The sequence below is a fragment of the Lissotriton helveticus genome, chromosome 4_1 (genome assembly GCF_964261635.1).
Source record: "Lissotriton helveticus chromosome 4_1, aLisHel1.1, whole genome shotgun sequence".
Classification (NCBI taxonomy): domain Eukaryota; kingdom Metazoa; phylum Chordata; class Amphibia; order Caudata; family Salamandridae; genus Lissotriton; species Lissotriton helveticus.
In genome coordinates this window covers 1,706,465,100-1,706,475,826 of record NC_136063.1, presented here as the reverse complement: position 1 = coordinate 1,706,475,826, position 10,727 = coordinate 1,706,465,100, and positions in this window count along the sequence as shown.

Below are 10,727 nucleotides of genomic sequence, written 5' to 3'. Positions count from 1 at the left end.
TCATCCTTTACCTTAAAGAAAGAGGCTAACTCACCACTAAGTTTCCTCTCTTCAGGCCAACCTTTGTTTAAAAACAATCTTACGTTCTTCAAATCATCATCTTGATCCAAAGCTTTTGTCCAAGCAGCCTGTGAGATCAGTTTAGACTGATCATCACTAACAATGATGTTAATATCACTCATAGTAAAAGCCACATCACATTCTTCAGTGTGATCTACTGCTGGACCATCTTTAGCGGGGAAGCGAGACATGCAGTCTGCGTGGACATTAAGGCGACCAGGAACATAGGTGACAACACAGCGATATTCCTGTAACTTTGCGGCAAGCCTCGCTAAACGAGCAGTAAGGGTTCTACCACCACCAGCAGACAGCATAGTGACCAGAGGCTTGTGATCAGTCCTTAGTGAGAATTTGGTACCCCAAATAAACTGACGGAAATGTTGAGTGGCCCAGGTACACGCAAGTAACTCCCTCTCTATCGTGGAATAATTTACTTCAGAGCCACGAAGAGATCTTGAAGCATAGGAGACAACATATTCACCCGAATTGTCCTTCTGCATTAAAACAGCACCTAGACCTATATTGCTGGCATCGACGCAAAGTATACATTCTTTATCAACTGAATATGGTTTGAGAAAAGGAGCACATACAATTTTACTCTTAAGTACATCGAAAGACTCTTGCTGGTCTCTACCCCATACAAATTTTGCTTGTTTCTTGAGCAAGGAGCGTAAAGGATGAACTAACATGGAATAATTCTGCACAAATTTTCCATAGAATTCAGTGAGACCAAGAAAAGATAGCAACTGTTCCTTGGAAGTGGGGATGGGAGCAGACACAATACTCTTAACATGGTTGAGTTTGGGTTTAATACCATTTTCAGAAATTTCATGGCCTAAGTATTCAACTTTGGACTGTCTAAACTTACATTTTGAAAACTTTAAGGTTAAGCCTTTCTCTTGGATACAATTCAGAACAGAATACAAGTTCGAATCATGTTCGTTACAGTCTTTACCAAAAATCAAAATGTCATCTTGGAAAGCCACTGCACCTCTACAATTTTTGAGTACATCTCGCATCAATCTCTGAAAGACGGAGGCAGCACTGGCTAGTCCAAAGGGCATTCTCAAATATTGAAACATGCCCTCTGGAGTCACGAATGCTGTTAACTTCCTGGACTCTTCATGTAGCTCCACTTGATGATATGCACTCGCCAAGTCTATTGTAGAGAATACAGTGGCACCAGACAAAGAGGAAATCAATTCATGAATATTTGGTAAGGGATGTTTATCAACCCATATTTCTTGGTTGAGACTGCGGAGGTCCACACATAGGCGGAGATCCCCAGAACTCTTGAGTGACAAAACAACGGGGGAAACCCAAGGAGAAGATTCAATTGGTTCTATGATTTGTTTTAAAACAAGATCATCTAAAATTCCTTTGAGCTTATCCCTGTAAGCTAAAGGGACATTCCTTACTCTGTGTCTAACTGGTACAGCTTTTTCATTAAGTATTATCCTATGTTTGAAATCTGTGTACTTGCCAAGAACATCTTTGAAAACATCAGGAAACTTGTTTTTAATATTACCTACAAAACAAGAATCATTCACGTCAGAAAGTAAGTTCACTTCTGGCTCTATAAAACATACGGGAGGATTAGCATTAGGATCTAGTTTGATGCCTAACTCACGTTGGTGTGGCCATCCTAAAATAGCTACCCCTTTGGTGGCTACATACACCGTCCCATTGGTGATACGATCTTTAACTTGAAGCTTGGCCCAGAGGTATCCCTCCAAGTCTATTTTCTTCCCTGAGTAACCCCCAGGATGAATGTCAGGAACACAAAGCTCTCTATTGTCCCAGAAACTTTTAAACAAATCTAAACCAATGATAGAATACCGTGAACACGAATCCATCATCAGTTCAATGGACATATCATCCACCAAAATGGGATAAGAGGGAAACTCATCAAGTTCAACTTCATCCACAGAAAGAATGCAATTGAAGCTATTGAGAACTTCCTCTTCCTCTTGTGAAATATAATTCACTCTTTGTGTCGAGCGACAAACATTGCCAAAATGACCTTTACGTTTACATTTCACACATACTCTGTCCCAGGCAGGACAACCTTTATAATTGCCAACATGGTTGGGACTACCACAGCGATAGCAAGAAACATTTTTTCTTTGAACAAATCTGTTGTCTGGATAGCTTTTGACCTCACCGGATTTTTTTTCACTATCCTTTCTCAATACATTCCTGGAAGAAAAATTAGGGTTAGACTGGTTTTTAACTAAAGAGACTTCAGGCTCAGGAACTAAAGGTTTGACATTAGAACCTCTTATTTCAGATACAAACAACTCAGACTGTTCTATACCCTTGGCTATGTTAATAACAGCATTGAGAGTAGTTTCTGTACCAAGCCAAAGTCTCTCCTGAATTTTCTTGCTTTTGGTTCGCATCATAATCTGGTCTCTAAGAACCTGTTCGTAGGAAATTGTTTCAAATGAGCAATAACAGGCTAAAGAGCGTAGCGCCGAGACATAATCCTCTATGGACTCATCTTGTTTTTGAATGCGAGAGTAAAACTTGAACCTCTCCATGACAGTATTTATTTTCCTGCCAAAACGAATTTTCATTTGCCTGGTGGCTTTTTCGAAAACATCAATGTCTCCAGCATCTTCAATCGGAGGGAGATTGTCAAATTCTTTAATTCCTGCCCCTCCTAAACAATGTCGTAAAAGGGCTAGTTTGCGTTTAGCAGAACACCCTTCCTTTTCCAGGACATCTACATAAGCCAAAAACATAGGGAACCACAAATCCCATTCAATGCTTGGATCTCCGGCTGTTTGTAGAAAATGAGGGGGGGCAGCAATGTTCGACATATTTTATTCAGAATTGTTATTAATCAAGATGAACTTGAATTTCAGAAGCATGGAAAAAATATAGAAAGTATATTATAGAGTACCTACGATAAGTTGTTAGACAACTGCTCACTCGAGAAGAAATCGTGGTTTAAGGACTTTTTGAGGCAAAAATTGCGATCTCCGATGATTTCTAAGATGGCGGCACGCACGTGACGTCAGCGCGTCACTGGGGTTGAAGGGTAATACCCACAATACCTTGCGGATCGTTCGTGAGGAGCAGCGAGAAGCGAACGTCAAGAAATGACGAGCGGGTGAAGGTGTCTCGAGCTGCACTGGAACGCTCGGTCGATTTGAACGGCAAAACGGTCCAAACAGGTAAGCGTGGTGAAGTAGAAATGGGGAAAATAAGGAAAACCCCATAAAAAAAAACTTTCCTTCCTGAGTGGCAGTACGTTACCCGAATTCGACGAAGAAGTTGTCAATTTCCGATGAACTTGGTAAACTGGTAGCTAATCATGTGACCGCTGTTCCGTTGTCCAAATGTGGAAATTTGGTGATCCCGGACGTCGCCAGTAATTGTGTTGTAAATAAACACAAAGTAGTAGTTGGGTTCCAAGATGTTGGTTTATTCAGTAGCGGAACAGCTTAACACCCACGGGAAGAGACATAGGAGAAAACGTCTTCTTCCAACAACAGCCCAGTATGAAACTCAAGATTCCACAAACCCCGGTAATGACATCATAGGTTCTACCATATGACATGTCATAGAATACCACAGTGTCTTTGCTGGCAGGGGTGTGACAGAGCGAGTAGGGAATTAAGACCTGGGTTTCACTTTCTCCACGTCAAAGGAAGAGTAGGTTCGGGTATCCAGATTCCGCCCTTTGATATTCCTGTTCCTCTTGCACTGATGGCGCAATTGCCAAGGTCTGGTGCCCTCTTTGGCATCGTTACACATTCCCGCCAAGGGGTCCGCCCTACAGTTTAAATATGACTGTCATGAAGTGAAGAATGTCCTGCACCCCTCAAGCCAATCTCCTTAGTTACGCATTTTACAAGGCTTCTTTTATTTACAATAGCATAGGATATGGAAGTGATCCTGACAAGTACTGGTAAGCAATCAGGGAAATCATGACGTATAGTTTTAAATATATAGAAGTGCCAATGAATGAGCTTTGGTAGTTAGGCTTCATAACAAGGGCAATTCGATGGGGTTTACCAGTCGACCATCGCAGAGCTGTAGCTTCACTGTGGCATTTAAGAACCGGACTAGCCCTTATACATCTTTAGCACTCCAAACTACTAAAGCAACTAACACAGTATTAATGAACCAAAACACACTACATTCACAGTTGAATGCATACAGTCTAATCGAAAAGAAACATGCTGGAGTTTAGAAGGTATAGAACAGTAAAAATGATTTTTTTCATTTTATGAAATTTGCTGCATGTTCAAAGAAATAGATTAAATGTCAGGCTATGCCTTTTGACAAATTGCTGTTGATTCGTGTATATATGCAGATGCTGTTTACCTTCTTTCTCTGCCTACAAAGTTAGAGGACTATATAGAGCGACCTATGTGTCAATCTCGCTGGGGTGAAGGCAGGACCACTGGAATTATGTGGCAGGGAGGCCCAAATTATTGCACAAGGCTGATTAAATTATGCAACAAGAAAAGACAAATTGTGCTGCTTAATGTGGCACATGCTGTGATTGTATTACTTCAGTATTTTGCCTTTTTTACCTATTAGCATTGCCTGGGCAAAAGTTTCATTTCGTTAGTACCAGTTCCACATCCGAATATAGCTATAAGTAGCTGAAAGGTGATGAATCAACCTTTGTGAAGGACCTTCCACTGTGCTGCAGCACGTGTTGCAGCATTTTTATAACTTTGGATCGCTTTGAGCAAGAAACAATTTGTGGCAGATAAAATCTGAAGATTATGCAGCATGTGAAAGAGTGGAGAATGTCCATAATTCTGGAAGTGGACGACATTGTGCTGCTGCTTGCCCATCTATGGCTCGTCTAAGTGAAGATGGGACTAGGGTTCTCATCCAAGCCACAGAGCTCACATGGATCCATTCTAGGCTCTCACAATCACCTATATACTACCATTCCTCCATGTCTTGCTGGTCGATGTCTAACAGAGGTCTCCTTTTGTGCAGCATTTTTTGCACAACATGTCTGTAACTTTGAGGGGTGTATGCCAATATCAGAGCCTGCTCCAAGTCCATGCAGCTTTGACTGGTGCTTTTGATCAAGTGTAATTGAACTATGCATCTTCTGTCACAACCTTATAAGGAAATTCATTTTGGGAACTAAACATGTAAAATGACATCTAAATTCTAATTCGTTTTCACCATTGTTGTGTCCCTAAAATGTCTAAAAATACTGTTCACCACCAACTTCGCAAAATGTTCTTGATGGATATGCTCCAAGCTCTCTCCAAAGTTATTGAGTTATGAGTTAAATTAAAACTTAGGGGCATATTAACATATCTCTTTAAAAGCCAAAAAAGCAGAGATAAAACTATCGTCCTATTTACAAGAGTGTGCTAACATGCATAATCGCATGTTAGCACCCTTTTTCCCCGACGCCTCCCTTTGGGCGTCACTGGGCAGTACAGCATTGCAAATATCGCTGATGTGCATATCATGATATTTACAAGGCTGCCCCACCATTTTAGCAGACGTTAGTTTTTGGAGAAAACTTTGTGTTATTCATCACCGTTCCTTGCAGATATGCCCCTAAATTTGCAAAGCTGGAGAATTGGTAAATTCTGTATTTACAAAGCTGATGAAGCTTCCTAACTTTACTTGAGTTAAGGTTTATCCTTTCAGGCCTCCCTGGTGTGATCATTTCCTGATGTAGAATGTCTCAGGTAGGGCATCCTGCAGTAAAAAAAATGTTGACTCAGGAGGCTGGACATCCATCAACTGAGGTAAGATTTGTGGGAGGGATGGCTCTGAGCTGAAGCCAGCTTATTTAAAAAAAAAAGAACAGAACTTCATAAGCTTTGCATTTCACAAAGCTTGAAAAATTGGAAAATTCACAAAGTTGTGAGTCTGCCTATTTTGAAACTTTCCAGCCCTTTACTTTAAATTCCATCTAATTGATAGCACTTAAAGTTAGATTGTGGATAGTTGATTGATTGATTGTGCTTAAATATGTAGCTATGTATCATATATATATCTCTTTTTTTCCCAAGTGGTGTAGATGTGGTGCTAGTAATAGTAAATCTGCATTTCCCTATATGCAATAGCCTTTCTATAATCTGTCCTCGATATTCGTGTACCCCAGTATGATGGGAATCAATATTTAGTAGTACAACCAGAAATTGGGAAAGAATGCACCTATCGAGAACAGCTTTTAAATGTTGTTGTAGATTAGGGCCTTGCACCCCTACAGATATACTTCTGGCTATGAGCCTGAACCACCATTTCAGGCATGCGCACTGCTAGCAGAACACTTTCCTTGATCTGGACTTTGGGAAAATCACTCCCTTTTGTCCTCCATGAAAGGCCTGAAACGTCAGCTTTTTTGTTAAATCAACCTGCTTTTTTTGGCCCTTTCGCAATCATTTTCTTTCATGCCGAAATACAGCTAGACTGCCGCGTTGACTTTATAAATTATTTAAATAAAAATAAAGGAATGTACCGTGTGATGATACAGTGGGTACTCAGAGGGGTGTATTTTAACAGTTTACAGCCGCATTCGGTACACAGTATGTTTCTTCAAATTATCGTGTGAAGTAACCTACAAGTGGCGTCGACTGTGTCTTCGCAGAATGAACACAGCATGAGCAAATAGAATTACATGTTTCTCCGGCGCCCAATGACTATGTACACAAAGATTAGATGCCGGGGAGCAGTTTAATTTTTAATTGGGTTCTTCCTTTAACACCACTCGGGAGACCGTCAACCCCAGAAATCTCCTTATTAGTGCTTTTCGTGAACTGAAGAGAAAACCAGTGAGGAGAAGGACGTGTTTAATTTCAAACAGGCCACTGGATACTAATCACAACCAAACGTTTGCAAGACAAACTCCTATACTGCCCGGGACAGGCCCCGTGGAGATGAGATGAATGGAAGATTTCCATCACACAGCAGCATGCAGCATTAGATTACATTCGAGCTAAATCGACACTGAAAACGAATATCATTGACAAAGCCTGTAGCTACGGCTTTTGCAGCAATGAAAAGAAAATGTGAGAAATGTGTACATGCAGCGTTTTTTAGTACATATTTTATTGGAAATCACATATGAATAAACTCCTTTAAGGTAAAAAGGTAGGATTATATTATGCAAACGTTTTTTCCATGCATTTGCCCGTGGTATAGGTCAGTGGTGTGTGCAGTAGCAGTCGGTGCTGGGAGTAGCTGCCGGACAGTGACGTGGGGAGGGGGCAGGGTGGGGGGGGGGGGTAGTAATCTATGGATTACGGAGGATTACAGGTAAGTAAATAAATAAAACGAATTTCGTTGCAGTGCACTCAGCGAAATTCGTTTTTTATTTATATGTTTACTTACCTGTAATCCTCTATAATCCATAGATTACTACCCCCCACCCTGCCCCTCCCTCTACCCACGTCACTGCCCGGCAGCTACTCCCACCACCGACCGATACTGGGATACAGTACAAAAAGCAGACATGAAAAAGCACTAGACTTGGGCAGCTAGCCGCGTCATAGTGCTTTTTTTGACTGCTGTACGGGCGATATAGTGCCCACACCATCAGTGCTTACTCCGCCCTGCGCACATTACACTTACATACCAAGGAAACTCATGAGACATATTTGTGGGAAAGCAGTGATGCAGGTTTATTTCGCACAACACAGGTACTGATAGGTGGGTCATCTTACAGGCGATCCAATGCGGCAGCCTCTCGCTGACCCGCATGCCCAAGGAGCCATCTTGCACGGCGAGGCGATGCTCTGACGGTGCAGTACATTATCACTTTATTTCGTTAGACTCCCGCGCCCCCTGTCAGGGCGGGGAGATGAGGCACACCCCCGGTCGGTTCAGGCCCCCCGACCGCCCGAAGGACTAACGGGGCGCCGACGGTGTTTCCTGGAACCCCTCGGCTCCAGGTTCTTGGCTCGGGCACCCTTACTGTGCCAGGCAGAGGTATTTAGACTGTATCCTTCTGCGGCAGAGGTACCCCTACTGTCCATCTGCTTCCAGATCGCCCTGTGACTCCGCCTGCAACATAAAACATGATCATTAAGGTATTCAAAACTGTGCCAGCCGCTCTGCAGCTGGGTCAGGGTTCAGGGTGGGTTACAGCGCAGAGCAGCCTAGGACTAGGCGCGGGAAAGAAAGGCCGAGCCTAGTTGCTGGGCCTGATCATATACCCCCGGAAACGCCTCCCCCGTCCCCAGGAGAGCCCTCCCTATTGGCTGTTGGCCGGGGGGGCGGCTCAGGGGGGCACGCTGCAGGCTCCGCTCGCCCGACGTGTGGGACTAAGGCGCTGTCCCGCCCATGCTCCCCTTCGTGTCGCGCGGCCAGCGGCATAGTGCCCACACCATCAGTGCTTACTCCGCCCTGCGCACATTACACTTACATACCAAGGAAACTCATGAGACATATTTGTGGGAAAGCAGTGATGCAGGTTTATTTCACACAACACAGGTACTGATAGGTGGGTCATCTTACAGGCGATCCAATGCGGCAGCCTCTCGCTGACCCGCATGCCCAAGGAGCCATCTTGCACGGCGAGGCGATGCTCTGACGGTGCAGTACATTATCACTTTATTTTGTTAGACTCCCGCCCCCCCTGTCAGGGCGGGGAGATGAGGCACACCCCCGGTCGGTTCAGGCCCCTCGACCGCCCGAAGGACTAACGGGGTGCCGACGCTGTTTCCTGGAACCCCTCGGCTCCAGGTTCTTGGCTCGGGCACACTTACTGTGCCAGGCAGAGGTATTTAGACTGTATCCTTCTGCCGCAGAGGTACCCCTACTGTCCATCTGCTTCCAGATCGCCCTGTACTCCGCCACAGCTCTGGAGGAGGCCCCCGTCGACGACAGAGCCCCCCACCTACCAAGTTACTGGCACCCTGCCGCTGACAGGGCTTCATGTAAGTCTAGGAGAAAGACATCCATTCCCAGCCCAGACAAGTGCACCCCGTCGCTTTCATAATATCCTTCTGTCCTTTCTTGTATCAGCGCATGCCTAATGAACCCCAGGCCCCTCCTTTCCATGAATTTCTGCATGGACCTGTTGACCCTCTTCCGGCCTTGCTCTATTGCAACTACCGACCGTGCTCCCCTCCAGGCCTTGCGGGGGACAATCTCAGACCATATTACCTCCGTGGCTCCCAATTCGTTAGTTATAGCTGTCACATCCCTCTGCATGGCTTCCATTAAGGCTCTCCTCCCCACTTTGACCAGGTCATTCCCCCCTAGATGGATAATGAGGATGCTGGGAGGACCGCCCCGTGCTGCTAGACATTGCTGAAGTCTGCGCCTCAGTTGACCCCATCTCATTCCCGGGAAACCCAGCCATAGAATTCGTGTCCTTGCTAAGGTCAGATCCCATCTCTTGCGCATCGCCCACTGCTCCAGCCTGGCAACGTAAGAATGGCCCATCACCCACACGCAACAATCAGCTGCAAGAAAAGACACCATTGGCATTACTGTTTTATTTTTAAGTGAACACTGCACTCCAAACGAAAATATTTGCTTTTTTATCACATCTACAAATGAATTGCTGCACTGCAAACAAAATTGGCTTTGCATAAATATCTGACAACACTGCACTGCAAACAAAATTGGCTTTGCATAAATATCTGACAACACTCAACAACCTCTACTTCTGACACGCTTTCGTGGAAAACATGCCTGCCGCCCTAAAGGCTCCTCTTCCTTATACTCGTGGACGGGAATGGCCTTCTGCGGCCACAGGAACTCAGGGGCGGACGTAACGCTGATAGCAAGAGGATGACCACCTCCCCACCCTCTTGACACCTTCTTCACCTAGCCCAGCCCTGTAAGCAGCAGTAGCCGCCCCTATCCTAAATGAATGGCTGAAAATGTTTTGACCTGTGTCGGTGGCTGACAAGCCTGCCCTGGCCATCACTGAGGCCATTACTCGCTCCAACTGGAATTTGGTCAATGGTGTGCCATCTGCATGAATTAAGAAGGTGCCTGCTAGCAGAGGCCTAATTTTCAGGTAATCCCTGACCAAGGTGACCGGGCAATACCTGGGATCCTCAAATGCATGTAGTGTGATGGACACGCCCTTCCCCACCTGATCTGTTTTGGATTTTCGTAGCCATAGTACCAATGGATCCCTGGCGCAGACGTCCATCATGTCTAATGCTCTCCCTGATCTGTCAGATTTGGATTTGGCCACTAGCTCGCTGGCCCTAAAGGCCCCAAAGAACGCTAAGCAAAAGGCTGTCTAGAAGAGCTGCGCCTCGAATGCCGAATTCGTGACAGTCGGTACTGTGTCCAACATGCGCTGGAGAGCCGGGAACTCAATTCCTGCCCTTTTGTCGGGGATCCTCACTTCCTCCCTGGCCCACCCTTTCAGTGCTGCCCTAATCTTGAATGCGCACGTTGGATCCTGTTCCCCATTTAATTGAGTCTCATGTTTCAGTGCTGCCAGGTGGCCGCACACCCAGGAGTGTGACTTGCCAGCCTCCCTTGCCCATACTACAAAAGTCTCGACTTGTTCCGTTGTACTTAATGCTGATGCTCCCAGGGACAGGATCACAGTGCTGAAAGTTGTCTGTTGGGCCGCATATCTTCTCCTGGTTGTATGGGCCAGGGAACGTTGTCCCATCCTCTTCAACCGTTCCCCCACTGAAGGAGCCGCCATAGGGTTGCCGGGAATGGTGTCATCTCCTCCCCTGCCTGCG